The following is a 23356-nucleotide window of genomic DNA, read 5'->3' on the forward strand; positions in this document are numbered from 1 at the left end:
GACAGACTCACTCTAATATGTGCAATATTTAGTTTTCAGATTGGTTTGCCAAGTTCTGGGAGATGATAAAATAACTGGCTGCCCAGGTTCTTGTCAGCTTTAGGTGTTTGCACTGTATCAAGCATTGAGCAGAAAGCAAACTGTGATGATGTTAGAACTCCACAAGTGAGCAGAAAGATGAGAGATATCTTAAGAGCAAAGCTGTGAGCAGATATTCTTCCTTCCTCATCTATCTCTACTGCTTGATTGCTGCTGTGGCTTATGGGCTGGGCTTACTCTGCAGGTTTTTTATTGTTCGGCTAATATCCTCATCTCATTCCCACCACAGGACCTTTGCATCTACCATTTCCTTTAGCATACTTTATTCTTCATGTGTTCAACTCTCTAATCAAACTCCATCTGCCCAAGAATACTTTCTATGACCAGCCCATAACTGCTTCCTCTCTCCCACTCTCCCTCTTTCTCACTCTCTCTATGTAATATATATAATATATCCAAAAGCCATATTATATATTTGCTTGTTTGTATATTGTCTGTCCCTCAAATACAGCAAGAATTTTGTTTTGCTCACTGATACCTAGGATAGAGCCCGGTTGGTAAATAGTTGGGTTCAAATTACAGTCCCAAGCACTAGGACCTTGAGAAAGTAATTTTTTTTTCCAGGTATTTTTGTTTGTTTTGTCTGTTGTGGGGCTTGAACTCTGGGCTTGGGCACTGTTCCTCAGCTCTTCAGCTCAAGGCTCTATCACTTGAGCCACAGCGTCAGTTCCTGTTTCCTGGTGGTTAATTGGATATAAGAGTCTCACAGAGTTTCCGTGCCTGGGCTGGTTTTGAACCGTGATCCTCAGATCTCAGCCTCCTGAGTAGCTAGGATCACTGGCTGAACCACTGGTGCCCGGCTGTTTTCCAGGTTTTTGCTTCAACTTCCTCAACTTGAATGTGAGAATAATAACCAATTCAATCTGATTCAATCAATGAATGAGAAATCTCTGATCAGTGTCTGGACCACAGGATTCATTAGTGCTATCTAGTAATATTATTGTAATGAGTACACCGCTAGGAGCTGGCAACAAATCTATTGTCAGGAGGTGGAGAGGGGAGTAAGTATTCTAGCAGCATGCAGTAGAGTATGTTTGCTGCTTCTCTGGGAACCAGTATCTTCTGCAACCCTGAGCCAAGGTCTCTTCCTCCCACCTCGCTTGCTTGCTGCCGCTCTCTGAAGTCTTAAATGGAGGCAGACTCATTTGCTAGACCATTTGAGCCACGTCCCTGGCTGTTTATTGTATTTAGTTATTGTTCAAACAGAATCTCACCTTTATGCCCAGGCCATCCTGGACTGTAATCCTCCTACTTATACCTGGCATGTAGGGTGCACATCAGCACATCCAGGTTTTTTGTTAAGATGGAGATCTTGTGAACCTTTTGTCCTAGTCATTTTTCCTTTAATGTCTATCTTCTGGATCTCTACTCCTGGAGCTAAGATTAATTTTTTTAATTGTGAAAATATCGTACAGAGGGGTTACAATTACATGGGCAAGATAATGAGTACATTTCTTATCAAACATTGTTGCCTCCTCCTTTGTTTCCCCTTCCCATCCTCCCCCCTCCCCTACTTCCTCTGCCCCCCTAAGATTAAATTTTTTTAAAGGTAGTGTTGGGGAGTGTCAGGCTTTATCTAAAAAATAACTGAAGCAAAGAAGTGTGGCTGTAGTGGTAGAGTGCTTGCTTCACAAGCACAAATCTCTGCATTCAAATACCACCAAAAAAAAAAAAACAAGGAAGGAAGGAACAAAGGAGGGAAGGAGGGAAGGAAGGAAGGGGAAAAAAGAAGAAAAACAAAAAACAAGTTTGAGCCACATGAATGTCATTGTTCACCTTTCACATTGGCAAATCAAGAAGCTTTACAACAGACTGGCAGGCAATGGGGTCTCATACATACCCTTGCCAGTGAGGCTGCAGATGGGCGCAGCCTCAACAGGGCCACTTTGTCAATATTTGTATGACTTCAAAACACACATACCTTTCAGCAGTAGCAATTCTCTCACTATAAAGTTGTCTCACAGCTATGTTCTCATCTGTGGACAAAGACAGAAGCATGGTTTGAGGCAGTTACTCACTTTCCTGTATTTGTGTCAGAGAGTTGCTATAGGAATTCAATGATTTGACACATGGAAAAGATTTGAAATGAGGGCCTGGACCATAGTGAACACTCAGGAAACACTGGGTGTTTGTGACAGTAAAATGTTGGATACAAACTAAATGTTCATAAATAGAAATTTCTTTTTCATTTTTTTCATTTTAAATAGAAAGAGGGATATGTAATTATCTGTTCAAGATATTGCTAAAAAGGGGGTAAAATCAAGATGGAGAAGAGTCCTTATAACTGCCACCTGTTATGAGGGAGTTGTTTATGGGCACATGGTCTCTCCAAGATGTAACAGAAATTGGATCTAACAATGTTTCCTAGGAGAGGAATGGGAGACAGTAGCTTAGGGTCCACTGTGTAATCTCTGTACCTTTTATATTATCCACCATATGGATGTAGTCACTATCCAAAAACAACTAAGTATCAGCCAGGCACAGGTGGCATACGCCTGTAATCCTAGCTAGTCAGGAAGCTGAGATCTGAAGATTAGGGTTTAAAGTCAGTCCCACCAAGAAAGTTTGTAAGACTCTTATTTTATTTATTTTTGGGGGGAGGTCCAGTCGTGGGGCCTGAACTCTGGGCCTGGGCGCTGTCCCTCAGCTCTTCAGCTCAAGGCTAGCGTTCTACCACTTGAGCCACAATGCCACTTCCAGCTTTTTTCTTTTTTCTTATGTGGTGCTGAGGAATCGAACCCAGGGCCTCAGGCATGCAAGGCAAGTGCTCTACCACTGAGCCACCTTCCCAGCCCCAATACTCTTATTTTAAATTAACCACTCCTCCTTTCCTCCCCCCAAAAAAGCCAGAAGCTATGGTTCAAGTAATAGAGTACAATCCCTGAGAAAAACAGAAACCAAGTAATCTACTTCTGATACAAAAATACCAAAATCCAGAACTCAGATACTCATATAATAATGTCCATCACAACATTCTTCACAATAGCTAAAAGGTGGAAACAGCCTAAACCCTGTTCATTGACAGAGGAAAGGATAAATGAAATGGGGCACATATGTACAGTGGAATACTATTCAACTTGAAGAAGGAATAAAATTCTGACATATGCTACAATATGGATGAACCTTGAGGATATTGTGCTAAGTGGAATAAGCCAGTCTCAAGAAATATTGTATGATTCTACTTAGATGACTTAGAATATTCACAGAGACAGAAGGTAGATGGGCTGTGGTTAGAGATTGAGGGTCCAGTACTTGCTAGCATATATTAGTGCCTGGGTTCAATCCTCAATTTAGGGGGGGAGGGGGAGGGAAAGTAAAAGGAGGATAGCAAGGACTAGGGGAATGCAGAATGGGAGTTATTCTTTAATGGGTATAGAATTTCACTTGGGGATGATGAAAAGTTCTGGAAACACATTGGTAATGGCTTTTTGTGAATGTATTGTATGACACTAAATTATGCACTTAAAATGGTTAAAGTGTAAATTTTATTCAATGCTCATTTTAGCACAAAACGAAATAATTTGTGTGTACATGCATGCACATACACATAGATGGCAGTATGGGGCTTACACTGAGGGCTTCACAGTTTCACTCATAGCTGGCATTGCACCACTTGAGCCAGGCCTTAAGTCTGGTATTTTTGGCAGTCATGGAGCTTGAACTCTGGGCCTGAGCTCTGTCCCTCAGCTCTTCAGCTCAAGGCAAGCGCTCTGCCACGTGAGCCACAGCGCCACTTCTGGTTTTCTGGTGGTTTATTGGAGATAAGAGTTTCCTGGCCTTTCCTGCCCGGACTAGCTTTGAACTGTGATCCTCAGATTTCAGCCTCCTGAGTAGCTAGGATTACAGGCACGAGCCAATGGTGCCCGGCTCCAGTCTGGCATTTTGCTAGTTAATTGGAGAATGAATCCTACAAAGTTTCCTGCATTGACTGCTGGCTTTGAACCCAGATCTTCTAGGTCTCAATCTGAGCTTTTTTTTTTTTTTTTTTTTTTTTTTTTTTTTTTTTTTTGCTCAAGGTTAGTACTCTACCACTTGAACCACAACTCCACTTTCAGCTTTTTTGGTAGCTAATTGGAGATAAAAGTCTCACAGGCTTTCCTGCCTGGGGTAGCTTCAAACCATGAGCCTTACATCTCAGCCTCCTGAGTAGCTAGGATTACAGGCATGAGCAACCAGCTAAACAGTTACACAGTTTTAATAATAAAAATATTTGTTTATTACTTTGGGGTTGTTAAATGCTAGGATTAGTCACAAGGAACTGTATAGTGTTTAGTCACAAAGCTTAGCTCTACTGGCTGCCTTTTGGGGGGATTTGTGATACACAACCAAGTTTCATTCACACCAGGAGAAAGAGAGGAAAGGAAGAGGTGACACCTGGGGGCAAAAGTGAAATTTCCACCTGACCAGGTAAACTTGCTCTTTGAGGAAGGAGCAGACTTGATGAGGAGGAAAAGGCTTTTGAGGGAAATCATAGAAGGGTCAGATCAGAGGACCCGTGCAAGAAAAAAAAAATCACCACATTTCACTGATGACCCTGAGAGGGTTGATGATCACAAACAGGTAGAGAGAGAATGTTCCTGTTTCCTCAGTAAAGGGGTTGAAGACAACTGTTAGCTAAATGAGGGAGGAAGAGTAGAAAACAGACTACCTTCTAAAACAGGCTTCCCTCTTGGGCACCAAACTGAAGATGAGAACAGGCCTCAACATAAAATTAGGATTGGCACTTAGATGATTAAATGGGACTGGACCTTATGATTATTTCAATGAGACTGAAGCCATGCAACTACCTAAACTCTACTCAGGGGCAGAGCGAGGTAAGGCCCTTGGGATAAATCTGAAAAAGCAGAGAGATTCAAAAACCAAGTTGCTTTCTAATCTTATCCCAGGAGTCATATGTGTTCTATGGGACAGTTATACAATATTATCTTCAATTGTTAGTTAATATGCACATATATCTTGCCTCTCTCATAGAGAGAGGCTTTCTGAAGCTCTCTAAAGGTGAGATCCATGTGCTCCTTATACTCATAATGTTACCAAAACCTAGCAAAATATCTTTTTTTTTTTTTGGTCCAGTCATGGAGCCTGAACTCTGGGCCTGGGCACTGTCCCTCAGCTCTTCAGCTCAAGGCTAGCGCTCTACCACTTGAGCCACAGCACCACTTCTGGCTTTTTCTTTTTGCTTATGTGATGCTGAGGAATCAAACCCAAGGCCTAAGGCATGCAAGGCAAACGCTCTACCACTGAGCCACCTTCCCAGCCCTGCAAAATGTCTTTCATGTGTATAGCAGGGACTGGTGTAGCTGCCCACTGCATTGCCCACCAAGAGGGATTAGTCCAAGGTCAGTGTCACCATACCATTTCTATGCTTATACCATGCCTGCCACAGAACAAATGCTACTTCAACTGAACTGACTCTTCCTAAAGATAGAATCTGTGTTCCAGGAAGTCTGAAAATGACATTGCCTGCTACCCAGACTTAGGATAGGTGGACAGAAATGATGATGGCTGTACCTGACTCAACTTACATCCCGTGACAGTAGAGGTCAGTGCTACAGTGTCCTATTAGACTTAAACTAAGCTGAAAGTGGGGGGGGGGGGGCTGAATTCAGGGTCTCATGTTCTTGCCTAGTTTTTTCACTCAAGACTGACACTCTACCACTTGGGCCACAGCTCCACTTCCTGCATTTTACTGGTTAATTGGACTTTAATCCTTAGATCTCAGCCTCCTGAGTAGCCAGGATTACAGGTATGAGCCACCAGCACCTGGCAAGAATCCATTTTTGAGTATCAGAATCTTAAAGGGGTGGGGGTGGGAAGGTGGCTCAGTGGTAGAGCGCTTGCCTTGCATGCATGAGGCCCTGGGTTCAATTCCTCAGCACCACATAAGCAAAACAGAAAAAAAGCCGGAAGTGGCGCTGTGGCTCAAGTGGTAGAGCGCTAGCCTTGAGCTGAAGAGCTGAGAGACAGCGCCCAGGCCCAGAGTTCAGGCCCCATGACCGGACCCCCCCCCAAAAAAAGAATCTTAAAGGATTCTGTTTTCAAAATTAAAATATAAAGCTATCCAAAGCAGCACAGAGCCCAACGCTCAGGATAAGGTAATACATCTTAAGGTAGCTAGAGAAACAAATGAAGGAAAAGTTGATTCTGGTTTAGGGAGTGGTAACATTAGAGAACACACTCAACTGTCCATTTCTTTTGATGACATCATCTTACTAAAGGACCTTTTTTTATTTACATGACTACTATCCCAGTTCCTAGTACCATGGAGGTAAAAAGGTTATTGAATGTCTCCATTACTAGTTGCCCTAATTACTCCCTTTCTGGGAAGATAGGCAAGCATTCAGCCAAGTGGGAATCCATTTACGGAGTGTGCTGTCAGTGGACTTTCCTTCCAATGGTCAATCCAAAATAAGTGAGCAGGGGCAGAGGAGGAAAAAAAAACCAGCACAGCTAGTTGTTCTTCAGTATATTCTTGGGAATATCCCTCAGCTCAAACCTGAGAATTAAAAATCCCAGGATGCCTGCTTGGAGGGAAAAAAAAAGGTAAGATACTCTTAAGGATAGATTATTGTAAAACTACAGGTACTGGGATTCTAAAAGAGAATTTCATCCAAGACTGGGTGATTTCAGAAAACCAATGAATCCCCAAGACTCTTGATGCTTAAGAATGACAGTCTGTCATTTCTAGGGAGAAAAGTCTGAACAAATTCCTTGGACCCTCCTGCATTCCCCTTCCCGAATTCCCTAAAGACCCAAAGAAAAGGATCTTTGAAGCCAGGTGTCAGTGGCTCACTTCTGCAATCCTAGCTACTCAAGAGGCTAAGATCTGAGGATCGTGGTTCAAAGCCAGCCTGAGCTGGGCGCTAGTGGCTTATGCCTGTAATCCTAGCTACTCAGGAGGCTGAGATCTGAGGATCGTGGTTCAAAACCAGCCCAGGCAGGAAAGTCTGTGAGACTCTTATCTCCAATACACCATCAGAAAACTGGAAGTAGCACTGTGGCTCAAGTGGTAGAGCACTCGCCTCGAGCTGAAGAACTCAGGGTCAGTGCCCAGGCCCAGAGTTCAAGCCCCATGGCTAACAAAATAAAAATAAATAAATAAATAAATAAATCCTCTTCCAGGCTAACAAGCTTAGTTTTAAGTAGGATTTTTTTTAAATAAAGACTCATCTTTTCAGTATTCCTAGGATATTTGGAGATAATGTTATAAATAGCCTTTATTGAAATGAAAAAAAGACCAGTCTCTTGAGTTCCAAAGCTTAGGAACATCCGACTTGAGAGGGACTGTTATGTCTTTAGGCAGAGAATAGTAACGAGATGCAGGGCCCAACATCTTTACTGTAAAAGTCTGACATTATGAAATGGATATGCATATCCCTGGTTCTCCTCTCCAAAGAAGAGAAAAGCAGAAAGCAGACAAGGGAGGGCAACACTGCTACCAGACAACCTCATTGTTCTGATGTCACCATTTCCTACATTGGAATAGCTGTAGATTAACTTAAACAGACTGCCTCACACCTTTGCTCTCTAAGGCTTGCACAGACCTTTAGCAGAAAGCAATTAAATTCTCACATGACCTTCCATGACCTTAGAATTCCTCCTGATACTGTTCCGCTTGCCTTCACTCATATCCCAAGCCATAAGCTACACCAGGCTAGAACTTCATATACTTAAAATCCACTCTACTCACCGGAGTGCAGCTATGGCTCCTGGGCCTTATATCCAATCCTTTTAAGTTGGGTCTTGCTGTTGGAACTTTTCTCTATTTCTGCTATTAACATAGCCCCTCCTCTATTATCTCACCAACCAACCATTTTTGAATCAAAAAGTCTTTGTCTAAAAGTAACTTTCATTTTATGTTTTTTAATCTACTATCTGTATGTTCAATAGGTCTCATTGGCTTATCTAATCAGCATGTCCTAGGGAGAGCTATGACTTGACTGTTAAACTTGTCTAAGCAACACAGCAGAGGCATTTACTGCAGGAGAATCAGCAACTTTAAAACGAAATTCTCAAAAAAGATGTCAGACTTTTTGTCTCTTTATTCCATGGGCCTGAAATTAAGAACATTCTACCTACCATCACTACCGCAGCTCTGCAAGCCCCAAATCCTGCCTCTTTAGAGAAGGATTTGAGCAAGGGAAACAAAGAAGGAAATTGTAGAGGCTCAAGTGTAGCTCAGGGGCAGAGCACTAGCATCCACAAGGCCCTGAGTTTGATCCCAGCACTGGGAATCAACTCCTTCAAGAAAAGCTTTGCATACTTGAATTTTCTAGGTTTCATATTGATGGCCTGATTGTTTTAAAATTAATTCCTTTTCTGCTAGGGGAAAAAAGTTTAAAGGACAAAAAGTAGAAAGTAAGTTTAGAGGGAAATGGGAAGAAGTAAGAATCAGTAAGTTGCTGGGAAGGGATGTGAAGGGTAAACAAAGGAGGAGGCTGCAATGCTTGGTAAGAAATGTACGCATTATCCTGCCCATGTAATTGTAACCCCTCTGTACAGTATGTTCACAAATAAAATTAAATTAAATTAAAAAAAAAAAGAATCAGTAAGTTGGATGTGTGGGATAAAGAAATTCGAGTAAAGGGGGTAGGAGACACACGAGGGGACAAAAAGAAGCATGCCAGGAAATCACAGCCTCTCCAGATCCCAGAAACTGTGCTTGAATATACACACACCTCTCACAGGATGTTCTCAACAGTCTTGTGGGAGAGTCTTCTCAACCTTGTGGATTTGTAACTTGCCCACACTCATAGATAGAAGAAAATGTAGCCAGGCACTGGTAGCTCACATCTGTAATCCTAGCTGAAATCTGAGGAATGAGGTTTGAAGCCAATCAGGGGCAGGAAAACTCATGAGACTCTTATCTCCAATTAATTACCCCCCAAAATCAGAAGTGGAACTGTGGTTCAAGTGGTAGAGCACTAGCCCTGTGCAAAAAGCTCAGGGAAAGCACCCAGGCCCTGAGTTCAAGCCCCAGCACCAGCACCAAAAGAATGAAGGGAGAAGGGAAAGAGAAAGAAGAGAAGGAAGAAGGAGGAGAAAGAGAAGAGGAAGAGGAGGAAAAGGAGGTGAAAGAATAGGGAGGAGGAGGAGGAGGAGGAGGAGGAGGAGGAGGAGGAGGAGGAGGAGGAGGAGGAGGAGGGAGGAGGAGGAGGAGGAGGGGTTAGAAGGAAGAAGCAGATTCCATCTCACCCCAGTTAGATTGGCCAACATCCTGAATTTGAACACCAAATGTTAGGAGGGATGTGGGAGGAAAAGAATCCTATTACATTGTTGGTGGGAATGTAAACTAGTACAACCACTCTAGATAGCAGTCTGGAGGCTCCTCAAAAAATTAAACATGGAGCTGGGTGCCAGTGGCTCACACCTGTAATCCTAGCTACTCAGGAAACAGATCTGAGGATCGAAGTTCAAAGCCAGCTCAGGTAGGAAAAGTCTGTGAAACTCTTATCCCCAATTAACCACCAGAAAACTGGAAGTGGCACTGTGGCTCAAGTGGTAGAGTGCTAGCCTTGAGCCAAAGAGCTCAGGAACATCACTAAGGCCCAGAGTTCAAGCCCCAAGAGTGACAAAAAAAAAAAAAAAAAAAAGGAAAGACTGAGATTGGCTGAATCATTCTACACAGAGAAGCAGACATCTGCAAGTAAGTCTGTATTCACAAGAATATGAACTTTGTACAAGAACAAGAACAGAAAAACTGCACAGTGGATTTGTAGCACAGGTAGGACCAGCTGCAGTTACCGCCATGCATTCAAGTGAAAGAAATCCTTTGACTTCTAACTACTCAGGATTTGCTCAATCATTTGGGCATTTATTTCAGATACTTCATTTTTTTGTATTTTCTTTTTTCTTCTTTTTCAAATCATACAGGAATTTGAAGGTGAGCGTCACATGATTTGGTGAGGCACCAGACCAATGGGGTGAAGAGCTTTCCTTCCTGGATGCACAAAACAAATAGGTCTGAAAGCTAAGTATCCTGTCTGATAGAGGAAACAGGGAGGGAACTACCCTGGTAGCATTGTGTTTTCTTCCTAGTGTCCAGAGCCCATGGCAGTGGCTAACACACTGTCTGTTTACCTGCCCAGCCCTAATGCCATTTTAGCTGTTAACCAAAGCATGCTCTGTAATTACTTTGAGAACCTTCCTGTCTTGTTACAAGAGGATGAGAATTTGACTCTTCTGTGTAAGCAAAAAGCAAGGCAGAATGAAGCCCCTTGATTACTACCAACTGCCACATGTTCTGTTACTGCTCTTTGCAGTCTCTGAGCCTTAGTTTCCCTCATTCTCCCGCCATTGCTCTACCCAATTCTTGGATGACTACCTCTTTCCTCTGACAGAACACAGGTTTCTCAGCAAATATATATAAATGTGTATGATATAAATGTGCATCTAACAGGAAGAACCTAATTCACATCTAAAACTAGCAGTAAGAAGTTCTAAGAAATATGTGTTTTGGCTTTGTAATCACTACAGTTAGAAGAATGAAACAAAGTCACTTGAGGAACCTTCTACAGGCTTTCTAACTCTTTATGAATTTAACAAAGCTGCATTAGGCTTTCTTGTTGGTTATTATGAAATGATTAAGAGACAGTCCTTAAATCTTATTAACTGTGCCCATGCTAGGGTCATTTGGTCAGGGCTTAGATGCTAACTGTATGTAAAAATATGGCAGTCTCACATGGACCACATGACTAAAGTAGGGATAGGCTTTTCTGTAGAAAGGAGATATATTCACAGTAAAACTTTTCTGTTTTAAAGCACTGCTTCAGGATTTCTGCCCTTGCTTTTGTTTAAAAAATCCACTTGGATTCAGGGTAGAAAGACAAGGAAGTGTAAGAGCTCAGCTCATCAACGTGAACAAGAGATTTTTTGTTTCTATTTTTTTTTCTTTCAGAAACTAAGGAAACCAGCTGAATATTTGATCTGATGATGGATGTTCTGTGGTTTATCTTAATGTATATTCTTTTAGTCAATGAATAAAGCATTAAAAAGTGACAGAAATAAAAATAAAGGTTTTTTTTCCCCCGTCACTTGGTACTGAAAAATTTTATTTTTTTATGATGTATCTAGGGGCTGGGAATGTGTTGTAGTGGTAGAGTGCTTGCCTAGCATGTATGAAGCCCTGGGTTTGACTCCTCAGTATCACATAAATAGAAAAGGCCAGAAGTGGTGCGGTGCTCAAGTGGTAGAGTGCTAGCCTTGAGCAAAAGAAGCTCAGGGACAGTGCCCAAGCCCTGAATTCAAGCCCCTGGAATGGCAAAAAAAAAAAAAAAAAAAAAAAAAAAATCTATTCACATCTGTGTTTATATTGATATGCTTCTCTTTTTCCAACCAGCCCAGGCAGAAAAGTCCACGAGTCTCTTATCTCCAATTAACCAGCTAAAAGCCAGAAATAAAGGTATAGCACCATCTTGAGCCAAAAAAAAAAAAAAAAGGGCTCAGAAGTTGGGAACTGGTACATCTGCAGTATGAGGCTGAGGTTTAAGGATCACAGTTCAAAGCCAGCCCAGGCAGGAAAAATCAATGAGACCCTTATCTCCAATAAACTACTCAGAAAAAGCTATAAGTGGTGCTGTGGCTCAAGTGGTAGAATGCTAACCTTGGGCACAAAGAGGCTCAAGGATAGCTCCCAGGCCCTAAATTCAAGTCCCTGAGTTCAAGCCCCACACCAGAAAAAAAAAAAAAAAACCGCTCAAGAAGCATATGAGGCCTGGAGTTTAAACTCCTAGTGCTAGCACACACAAAAAAAAGAAAGAGCAAGAAAAGAAAAAAATTATTTAAATTATACAGCTGTCCCTTGGTATCTATAAGGGACTACTAGTTCCTAACCTCTTCCCAGTTACCAAAATCCTTATTCTATTCCCTAACATACTATATTTTGCAGTACATTAACCTGTATACTTTAAATGAACAATTTCTATATTACTTATACCTAATATAATGTTATGTAAATAGTTTTTATACTAAGAGGAGTGGTGAATCTTTTTTCTACTAAAAGCCATTTGGGTATTAATTATGTCATTGTGGCCATACAAAAAATTTATTAGCACAGGCAGACAATCACGGGCAACAATAAGAAGCATTTAAGAAACGTGTGTCTGTCCATCTTGGACCAACTGGATTTTGCAGGCTGTGGACAACAGTCCCCACCCCGATAGGGAATAATGGTATGAAAAACGTTTGTGTATATTCAGCACAGCTTCAATTTTTCTCTGAATACCTTCGGAGAATGGTTAAATCCATAGATTCAATTCATAGACATAGAAAGCACATCGTACTATAAATATTTTTGTTTTTCCTTCTTTACAGGTTTGTGTGTGGGAGTGGTGTTGTAATTGTTTTTAGAGGCAGGGTTATATAATGTTGCCTAGACCGGTCTTGAACTCCTGAGCTCAAGTGATCCACTTTAGCCTCTACAGTGGAATTTCAGTTATGTTACACACTATGCCCAGCTGTGTGTGAATTTTAATGGAGTAAAGTTTATCCACATTTTCCTCTAAGGTTTCTAGTTTTATTATGTGTTAGAAAAGCTTTAGCCAGTCTCAAGTTTATATACCTCTATGTTTTCTTTTAGTTTTGTTCTGTTGTGGATTTTTTAAATAGATAAATAGTCCATCTGGACTTTGGTGTATGATTGTTAGGTAAGAACTTTATATTGTTTTTCCCATATACTATCACCATCTGTCAAATTATGTAATCCTGAACCTACTAGTTTTAAATCACATACTTGATCACACACTAAACGTGATCAGATACTAAACATTTGTGTATACTTGAATCTATTCTCAGCTGACTGACTTGAGGCTCTGCACTCAGCTTCCTTTTCCCACCAAACACTCCCTATTGGATCACAAACATATCTATGGCAAAGCATATCAGACTCCTGATTTCATGGCTGGGTACATGGTTCAAGTGGTAGAGTATCTGCCTAGCAAGCACAAGGCCGAGTTCAAACCCCCAGTATCAACAATGAGATTCCTTCCTAACTGCCAAAGTCAACAGATATTTTTCAGGTTTTTTTTTTTTTTTTTTTTTTTTTTGCCCATCCTGGAACTTGAACTCAAGGCCTGGGCACTGTTCTTGAGCCTCTGTGTACTCAAGGTTAGGACTCTACCACTTGAGCCACAGTGTCACTTCCAGCTTTTTCTGTTTATGTGGTACTGATGAATTGAACCCAGGACTTCATGCACGCTAGGCAAGCACTCTACTGTTAAGCCACATTCCCACCCCAAATAATGACTATATTTTTTGCTTTATTCTTTTTTTTTTTCTTGTTTTGGTTGGTGTGGGGCTTGAACTCTGGGCTGGGTGCTATCCCTGAGCAATTCAGCTCAAGGCTAGTGCTCTACCACTTATGTGACAGCGCCATTTCCAGGTCCTTTCTAGATAGACTGCTCTGTCACATCTGATATTATCACTTTTTTTTTTTCTTGGTCAGTCATGGGGCCTGGGCACTGTCCCTGAGCTCTTCAGCTCAAGGCTAACACTCTACCACTTGAGCCACAGCTCCACTTCCAGTTTTCTGGTGGACTTTCCTGCCCAGGCTGGCTTTGAACCATAGTCCTCAGATCTCAGCCCCCTGAGTAGCTAGGATTACAGGCATGAGCCACTGGTGCCTGGCTATCCAATTCTTTTTTTTAAGGAGTATTTTTTAACCTTTGCTTTGCTTATATTTTTGAACTTTTGAGCCAATAAATATGTTCATTTTCATCTTTGCTATGTTTTTTATGGTTTATGCCCCTGCCAGGGGTATATAAGAATCTAACTGGATTATGTAAAAAAAAAAATGAGTTGGTAGATATACAGTGTTCTTCTTCTCTTGTCCCTGAACATTTTCTCAGTGTTCCTTTTATGCCCTTTCCATAAATCTCTTCTGTGAGCTGCAGTGTTGCTGGCCAAAGCCAATCCTACCACGATTACCGCCCTGCCCCCAACATAAACAATCAGAAAGCTTTAAAGACTCACCTTCCTAAAACCTCGATTTTGCATTTGTTCCCTGTTCCAAAATTGCCAGTAGCTTCCCAGTGCAGTTAGATAAAGTTGGATCTCCTGAGATTAGTACTGAAAGCTTTCTCCTGATTGGTTTCCTCATTCCTTCCCAGCCTTATCTTCCCACCTCCTCAACCCTCTCCCCAAAGGAGCAGACTTGAATCCTGCCAAGGGGTTCTGTTCTGCTCATGAGGGTATAAACTGGTATGGCCACTCTGCAAAAACAATGTAGCAAAGCCGGGCACTGGTGGCTCACACCTGTAATCCTAGCTACTCAGGAGGCTGAGATCTGAGGATCTCGGTTCAAAGCCAGCCCGGGCAGGAGAGACCGTGAGAATCCTATCTCCAGTAAACCACCAGAAAACCGGAAGTGGCGCTGTAGCTCAAGTGGTAGAGCGCTCGCCTTGAGCTGAAGAGCTGAGGGACAGCGCCCAGGCCCAGAGTTCAAGCCCCACGGCTGACCAAAAACAAAAAAAACAAAAAACAATGTAGCAATATTTAATAAATATGAACACATACATACCAAATGACCAAATAATTTCACTCTGTAGAGAAACTTTTGCCTATGTATTAAAAGAAATGAACAAGAAGTGATGTTTATATAGCATGTTTATAAGTAGTCAACTTGGAAGTAACCAAAATGTCCATCAAAAGTAGAACAAACAAGTTCCAGTCTCCCCCCCCTCACCCCCCCCCCCCGCTTCATTGTCCACTGAACTTGGTGTTACTTTCCCAGACAAATTATCTTCATTTAAAGCAGGAATCAAACTACCTACTTTCCAGAATATTTTTTTCACTAAAAAATGAATTCTCAATATCACTATTTAAATACATATACTTTATTAAAGTGTAAACTTTATACACTTTATATATTTTTATTCACCTTATTGGAGTATAATTATATTTTATCATTTGTTAACCTGTGTTCCTTTTTTTTTTTTGTGCCATTTCTGGGGCTTGAACTCTGGCACTGTCTTCTGAGCCTCTCCATGCTCAAAGCTAGCACTCTACCACTTGAGCCACAGTGCCACTTCTGGCTTTTTCTGTTTATGTGGTACTGAGGAATCCAACCCAGGGCTTCATACATACTAGGCAAGCACTCTACCACTAAACCACATTCCCAGCTCCTTTTCTATTTTTAAAAGTCATTTATGAAAATTAATATTCAGGCTCAGCACTGGTGGCTCACACCTGTAACCTAACTATTCTAACTAACTATTGACATCTGGGGATCGCAGTTCTAAGCCAGACAAGGCAGGAATGTCTATGAGACTCTTATCTCCACCAAAAAGGTGGAAGCATAGCTATGGTTCAAGTGGTAGTGCATAAGCCTTGAGCAAAAAATCTAAGGCACAGAGCCCAGGCCCTGAGTTCAAGCCCTAGCACTGGCACAAAAATACAAAAAATAAATATACAGTACATATATACTATACACATATATTATACATATATGTTGAAGCAAAATCCACCTTTTTCGTTTTCAGTTCCATGAATATTAATAAATGTACACAGCCTATCATTTGTTTTTTGTTTTTCACGAAGAAATATCAAGATGGATTTAAAGTGATATACCTTAGATTTGTTCATTGAGGCTTTGAAAAACAAAATTTGATTTCACAATGTAGCAAGCAAGTTGTGTTTACTCCAAGAGTTCACAAAAGTTCAATTCTACCAATTGATCTCAGCAGCTGAACTACTTGAGTAAGCCCTGATTACCTACCAGTCCTGCACTGATCCTTTTTCTACTAAGATCAGAACAGTCTCCTTGAAAAGAAAAAACAAACCTAGGGTGTACTTGTTAAAGTACCTAAACAAGCCAGTGCTACAGCTAAAGGGCCCGGTCAAGGATCTTTCTAAACCAATCTTTGATTGTGAAGTATGTAAGTGACCTAAAATTTCAGTCTCTGAGACAGGTCTACCATATCTTAGCTATTTATCTTGCCCAATGTGTCAAAATTTGATAGCTAAACATTGAAGGGAAGTAAACATCTCCTCAGTTTGTGAAAGACAGGGACCACTGAATCATGAATGATTATATAGTTTTAAAAGACCATTTAGTCAGCATAGAGTTTAATCATAAGCTCACCATTTCATTTCTTCTGACATTATTCTCACTCTTTCTCTCTCTCTCTCTCTCTCTCTCTCTCTCTCTCTCTCTCTCTCTCTCTCTCTCTCTCTCTCTCTCTCTCTCTCCCCCCCCCCCCTCAAAACTTTCATTGATGGAAAAGAAAAACCTAACGAAAGTTTGAAGGCAGAGACAAGAATCAAAAGTTTGAGGCCATCCTGGGCTTGGGGGCTTATACCTGTAATCCTAGTTATTCAAGAGGCTGAGACCTGAAGTTTTCAGTTTGAAGCCAGCCTAGACAGAAAAGTCTGTGAGACTCCATCTCCAATTAGTCAGAAAAATATCAGACTGGAAGCATTGCTCTAGTGGTGAGAGCCAGACGTGAGCAAGAAAGCTGAGATCAAGAGGCCCTGAGTTCAAGCTGATACCAGCAAAAGGAGGAAAGGAAGGAAGGAAGGAAGGAAGGAAGGAAGGAAGGAAGGAAGGAAGGAAGGAAGGAAGGGAGGGAGGGAGGGAGGGAGGGAGGGAGGGAGGGAGGGAGGGAGGGAGGGAGGGAGGGAGGGAGGGAGGGAGGGAAAGGAGAAAGGAGAAAGGAGAAAGGAGAAAAGGAGAAAAAAAGAAGGAAAGGAGGAAGTGAAGGAAGGGAGAAGGGAGGGAAGGAGGAGAGAGAGGGAGACAGGGAGGAAGGGAAAGGACAGGACAGAAGAGGAAGGGGAGGGAAGGAGAGAGCAAGTAAACCTAGAAATTATAAGCATGTCATCTCACCAAGAGAACAAATAGGTGACCTCACCTATTTCATTCTTCCTTATCTCAATTGTTTTGATCTTTGTTTCAATGGGTAACTTCAGAGAAATTCAATGCTGGGCCACATTTCTTAAAGCTGCTATTGGTCAGGGGACATATTTTGAGAATCACTCTAAATCCACATAACAATTTAACAATTAAGAAATGCAGAAGACAAAGGAAGGTGTTAATACCATGAAGGTGAATTTTTTAATGTCCTGACTTTAATAAATATTAATTCAATAAATAAATTACAAGGAAAAAGTAAGCAAAAAAGAAAGAACCTGGAGACTAAAAAAGACTCTATAGGTAGAAAGAAAAGAGCCAAGCCGAGTGCCAGTGGCTCACACCTGTAATCCTTGCTACTCAGGAGGCTGAGATCTAAGGATCACAGTTCAAAGCCAGCAGGAAATTCCCTTAGACTCTTATCTCCAATAAACCACTAAGGAAAAAAAAACACACACACACACAAGTGGCGCTGTGGCTCAAGCCTTGAGCTGAAGAATGCAGGGACAGAGCCCAAGCCCAGAGTTCAAACCCCACAACTGACAAAAACAAAAGAAAAATATAAAAGAGACAAAATGTCTACCTATGTTATGCACAGACTATCTTGTACACGAGCTAGATACCAACATCTACCAAATTCTGCTCCAGGCCTCCAATAGTGCTACTGGAATCTGAGCCTCCATTTTAGGCTGGTCACTTCAAAAGACTACCCATGCCAATTGGAATATAAAATATCAAGAGTTATTTAATCAGGTACCAGTAGATTGATATTTTGGCATTACTGAGGAAACAAAACACATCCCAGCTTCTACGTTGTAATGTGATTCCAGGACAGCACACAGTGCAGGCACAATACTTTCATTGACATTGGCTTCAAAGGTCAGGACGATGCTTTTACATATCTTGCAAAATCACTTCAAGTGGATGCAAGTATAAGATGTCCAAAGCATCGTAAGGAAAGAATATTTGTCCCAGATATGGATCTTGTCTTCAAGGAAGGTAGACCATAAAATTGAGTTTTAAAGAACTATTTCAACCAATAGAACATGTTTCCAAGTCCAAGACTGCAAGGGATTGCAGATCAAAGCGTATTCCCATCCCCACCTGGAGACAAGTCACTATTCCCCCTCCATCTTCTGAGGAAAGGCAATCATGTCACTTTATCAGCCATTCCAAATCTAACTTTAGAGGCAATATGTGGATATCTTTTAGGCTGGGACTCTCTTGCTTCTGTTGTAAAAGCAGTGTCAGCTCCAGAATCTGAGAGCAAAGGCTTGGAAAGAAGTAAGTACTGTATCCATCTCTGTTCCAAATATGGAACCACAGACATCCTAGTCCGTTGTAACACTGTCAAAACACCAATAGACTTGAATAAAAATGACCTTGGGAAGATAGAGAAAAAAAGTAAAATGAGAGAAAAAAAACAGCAAGAGATATAGAAGGTAGAGATGGTAAGAGACTTAAAAATTCTAAAGAACAATGTTCTGAGATCAGTAGCTCACAAGTGTAATCCTAGCAACTCATGAAGCTAAGATCTGAGGATTCTGGTCTAAAGCCAGCCTGAGGAGGAAAGTGTGAGACTTTTATCTCTACTTAACCAGCAAAAAGCCGGACATGGAGCTGTTGTTCAAGTGATAGAGTGCTAGACAGCTCAAGGATATGCCCAGGCCCTGAATACAAGACCCAGGACTAGCACACACACAAAACACAACAAAAACCCCAACGTTTTGTGCATGCTAATTAGATAAGAAGGCTGAGTGCAAGTTGAAGACGTAACTTCCTTGATTTTAAAGGATTCAGAGTTTGCTACTTACTATGAATAAAGTAATGAAACAAACTAAAAAAATCATTTAATGAAGAGATTTCCTTGTTTTGTTGTTTTTTTGGTTTGAGGGTTTTGTATTTTTTTTTACTATCTGAAGCTTCATTTTAGACAACCGTTTATAGTAACTATTTTCTACAATAAAGTTCTGATATTTAACCATGTATATCAAAGATGAAGAGTTTTTTGTGGGTTTTTTGTTGTTATTGTTGTTTTTACACAGTTCTGGGGCTTGAACTCAGGGCCTGGGCACTATCCCTGAGCTTTTGCTCAAGGCTAATACTCTACCACTTAAGCCACAGAGCCGCCTATGGCTTTTTCTGTTTATGTGGTACTCAGGAATAGAACCCAGGGCTCCATGCATGCTAGGCAAGCACTCTACCACTAAGCTACATTCCCAGCCCTGATAAGTTCTTTTTTTGGGGGGGAGGGGGGGTCCGGTCATGGGGCCTGAACTCTGGGCCTGGGCACTATCCCTCAGCTCTTCAGCTCAAGGCTAGCGCTCTACCACTTGAGCCACAGCGCCACTTCCGGCTTTTTTCTTTTTGCTTATGTGGTGCTAAGGAATCAAACCCAGGGCCTCAGGCATGCAAGGCAAGCGCTCTACCACTGAGCCACCTTCCCAGCCCCTAATAAGTTCTTTTTTAAAGGTATAATAAAACTATAATTTACTTTTTCTCCTTTTCTTTGTGTGCTATTTTGACAGGGAGACTATCAGCCAGTTCACTGGGCATCTGGGAATCACAGTGGCTACTTCCTAGAACTCATTTGCCTTTTGAACTCCTCAGTCTCTGTCCTCTCTTGATCCTGATACACACACACACACCAGAAGGTCCTCTGCTATCAGTGGACATTCCAACTCTGCTGTAGGTTAATTCTTAGAGCTGCCCAGGACTCTCCACCTTCCCCCCATCTATGCTCTCTCCTACAGTGACTTGCTGCTTCAGCTTCTCTCAGCCTTACCTAACTCCCAGGTCCAACAGCTACTCTGCTCTGACCCAATTCTGGCAGCCAAGTGCCCATAGTCTGTTCCCCTCAGCACTTCAGGACTTGCATGAAGTGCCACACTGCACATCACTCCAGCACATGAGAGGATGCTACCACCATTCAGAACAAATTTTGAGCAAAGGGTAACCAGGAGGAAGAACAGGTAAACTTCCTCTTTATCCCTCCATCAATATTAAGCATGGTGCTTCTGTGTAGTCTATCCAGAGTCACTTCATGTGGGCAAGCTGCATCTTCATGAAGCAGTGGCAAATTCATTAAACAAGCTTTTAATTTCCTTCTCCTCTTTCCCTCACTGTTCTGGGATTGCAACTTCCAATAAAACCCTAGCATTTAAGCTTTGCCTCAGGTTTACTGAGAAACCTGAATTATGAGCGTGAACTCACCAGATGCTAGTGTAGTGATTCAAACCTGTAATCCTAGCCACTCAGGAGGCTGAGATCTGAGATCAAAGCCAGCCAAGGCAGGAAAGTCAGTGACACTCTACTGCCAGTTAACTACCAAAAAGCCGGAAGTGGAGCTGAATCTCAAGTGAAAGAGCTCCAGCCTTAAGCAGAAAAAGCTAAGGGAATGTGCCCAGTCTCTGAGTTCAAGCAAACCATTCCTTCACCCACCACTGACATGTTCCAATTCATTTCCCAAATATCATCTCCACTTTAGACTCTGCTGAGCTTCAGACCCACTGAGATCCAACTGTCAAATGGACATCCACTTAGATATTCTCATAGCCACCTTAAATTCATGTCTAGAATGAAACCACTCCTCCTCAAATGTGTGTACTTCTGTGTTTTGGGGGCTAAAGAGATGGAAGACTCTTAGGAACTTTCTGTCAAACAGGGGAGACAGAGGAGTTAACAATGATACTAGACACAGATGCTTACTGGTATAGAGCAGAGTAGCAGGAGCGCATACTGAGGAAGAGAAGCATGCACACTGTGTGCCAGGCACAGGGCTTGGTGCTTGTATGCACTAGCACTCAGCTAGCCTTCACAACAATCCTGTAAGTATCTTTATTCTCATTCTGCAAATAAGAACACATTACAGATTAGAAACCTCACAAAGGTCATAAAGCAACTCAATCCAAATTTACCTGAAGGTCAACATTTTTGCTACTTTCAGAAGAGGAGCACCTAAGAAGCCAGGCTTAGAGGTTCCCTGAGGTGGTAACACTAGAGCCATCTTAAAAAAAGAAAAAAAGAAAAGAAGGTAGGAAGGTAGAAAGGAAGGGAAGGAGGGTGTGAAAAAGGAAGGTGGTGGTGGGGAGATGTCAGGAGGCTGAGATCTGAGATTGTGGTTCAAAGCCAGCCTGGGCAGGAAAGTCTGGGAGACTCTTATCTCCAATTAACTACCAGAAAACCGGAAGTGACACTGTGGCTCAAGAGGCCGAGGACTAGCCTTCAGCTGAAAAGCTCAGGGATAGCAACCAGATCCAGAGTTCAAGACCAGGACAAAAAAAAAAAAAAAAAAGGGCTAGGTAACTAAATGTTGTGCGTGCGTGTGCGTGCATGTGTGCGTGTGTGCGTGTGTGTCTCCTAGGGTTTATTGTTAAGGCCTGAGTATTGTCCAAGTTTTTCTGCTCCAGGATAGTGCTTTACCACTTGAGCCACAGCTCTACTTCAGGCCTTTTGATAGTTAACTGGAAAAAAAGTTTAATGAACTTCCCTGCCCTAAGCAGGATTACAGGTATATGCCACTGGAGCCTGGCAAGGTAATTAAATTTCTGAGGTTGAAGAAAGGTCAAAGATATCCAGGTTTGCTGGGTGCCGGTGGCTCATGCCTGTAATCCTAGCTACTCAGGAGGCTGAGATCTGAGAAACATGGTTCAAAGCCAGCCTGGGCAGGGAAGTCCGTGAAACTCTTATCTCTAATGGGAAGTGGTGCTGTAACTCAAGTGGTAGAGCACTAGCTTTGAGCTAAAGTGCTGAGGGACAGTGCTCAGGCCAAGAGTTCAAGCCCCACAACCAACAACAACAAAAAAAAAGATATCCAGGTTTGTGGCTTATGGCATCTAGGACACAGAAGAAGTGATTCCAGTTTTGGACATGCTGACTGAGACAGATCTTTGTAGGGCATTTAAGTCTCAGGTTCAGCAGAACAGTAGTTCAAGGGATGAGAAACTGCTGCTAAGGGAAAAAGATGGATCAAAAAGTCCTGGTCTCAGTCCTGGTCTCTCACAGGTGGCTCATGCTTGTAATCCTAGCAACTCAGGAGGCTGAGTTTTGAGGACCACAGTTCAAAGCCAGCCTGGGCAGGAAAGACTTTGAGACTCTTATCTCTAATAAATCACCAGAAAACCGGAAGTGGCTCTTTGGCCCACGTCGTAGAGCACTAGCCTTGAACTGAAGAGCTGAGGGACAGTGCCCAGGCCCACAGTTCAAGCTTCATGACTGACAAAAACAACAACAAAAAAAAGTCTTCTTCTCAGAAGTTGCCTAGTATTAGTCCTCAGTGTCTTAACCCAAAATCAAGATAGGTAATCACTGGGTATAAAGGACAGCAACACAATCTAATCCCTAGGACAGGACAGACAGTGTGGCCTGCAATTTCCTTAGGGGAAAAGACAAACTAGTATAAAGACACAATTTTTGTCAACCAGTTTGACAGGACTGAAGCTCTAACATTTGGTAGCATCCCTGTATATTATCAATTAAATCTTATACATCTAGCACATTATTAGTCATATATTATCCTTGAGAGTACTCAGGAAAGCCCCTCAGATCACTTGCTTTCAAAACCCCGCTAAGAATGGCTAATATTCACTGACCTTCCCAGAGGATGCTCTAACTGAGAATGTGCCTCCTAGGCTCTCATCTTGTAGTTTCTTTCCTCCTGTCTTCCCCTGGCCCTCAAAAAAGACAGTATATGTGTGGAGCCTGGCCCAGCCAGACTGCTCCAAAGCACCAAGGACCTTTCTCTATCTGGATCAGAGCACTTTGGAAACTAGATGTCTTTTTCCCCATGTGGACAATAATAAAGACTATCAAGGAACTACCAACAAAACTAAACTGGGTTAAGTTCTAAAATACTGGGGTATTGCTTACAAGCCCAGTGAATCTCAACTCTTGAGGTATTTCAACTGGTCTAGGTTAAGATCTAGCAACTCAACTGATACTAATCTGCTATGGGGCTTGGGAGCAGCTTTTGTAACTTCTATCCTTTCTTACTGGTTTGAAACTTCAGTTTCCCCTAGTTTAGAAACCCCAGTCTAATGAGGAGATGGTCAGGACAACAGAAAGTTTTCTGGGCTACTGAGGACAGGTGGTGAGCATATCATTACTTCAGCTCCAGAAACTGGATTGGAGAGCAATGGATATTCCAGGAGGCAGAGCAGGGCTGGCAGAGCTACACTGCTCTAGCACTCCCAATTTCCTAAATGAACTTCAATATCTAGCTCTAAACCTAGCCTTTTTCTCCTTGCTCAGAGTAGCTTACATAGGTGCATTTGAGGGGCACAGCATTAAACTGGTCACTACAGAGCGGAGGCCCTCAAATTTGACAGAGTTGGAGCTTCCTAGCATCTCTTCTCCACTACTGCTCTGAACCAAATGTCTCAAGTTTCACTCTCAAGACCACACAGAAGGCAC

At 42.0% G+C, this 23356-nt stretch overlaps 1 protein-coding gene across 1 annotated transcript in view; it reads right to left on the reverse strand.

Annotated features, from left to right (window-relative positions):
- The window catches only part of Slc4a5 (solute carrier family 4 member 5), a 107861-nt gene extending 93731 nt beyond the window's left edge, over positions 1 to 14130 (reverse strand). The window contains exons 1-2 of the mRNA XM_069989023.1: positions 14068 to 14130; positions 2021 to 2075 (exon numbers count right to left, since the gene is read on the reverse strand). The gene's annotated coding sequence lies outside the window, so the exon portion shown is untranslated. The remainder of the gene's footprint in view (positions 1 to 2020; positions 2076 to 14067) is intronic.
- Between the last annotated feature and the right edge of the window lie 9226 nt (positions 14131 to 23356).

Source organism: Dipodomys merriami, unplaced genomic scaffold, assembly GCF_024711535.1.
Source record: "Dipodomys merriami isolate MVZ:Mamm:240054 unplaced genomic scaffold, mDipMer1.0.p SCAF_37, whole genome shotgun sequence".
Taxonomy (NCBI): Eukaryota; Metazoa; Chordata; class Mammalia; order Rodentia; family Heteromyidae; genus Dipodomys; species Dipodomys merriami.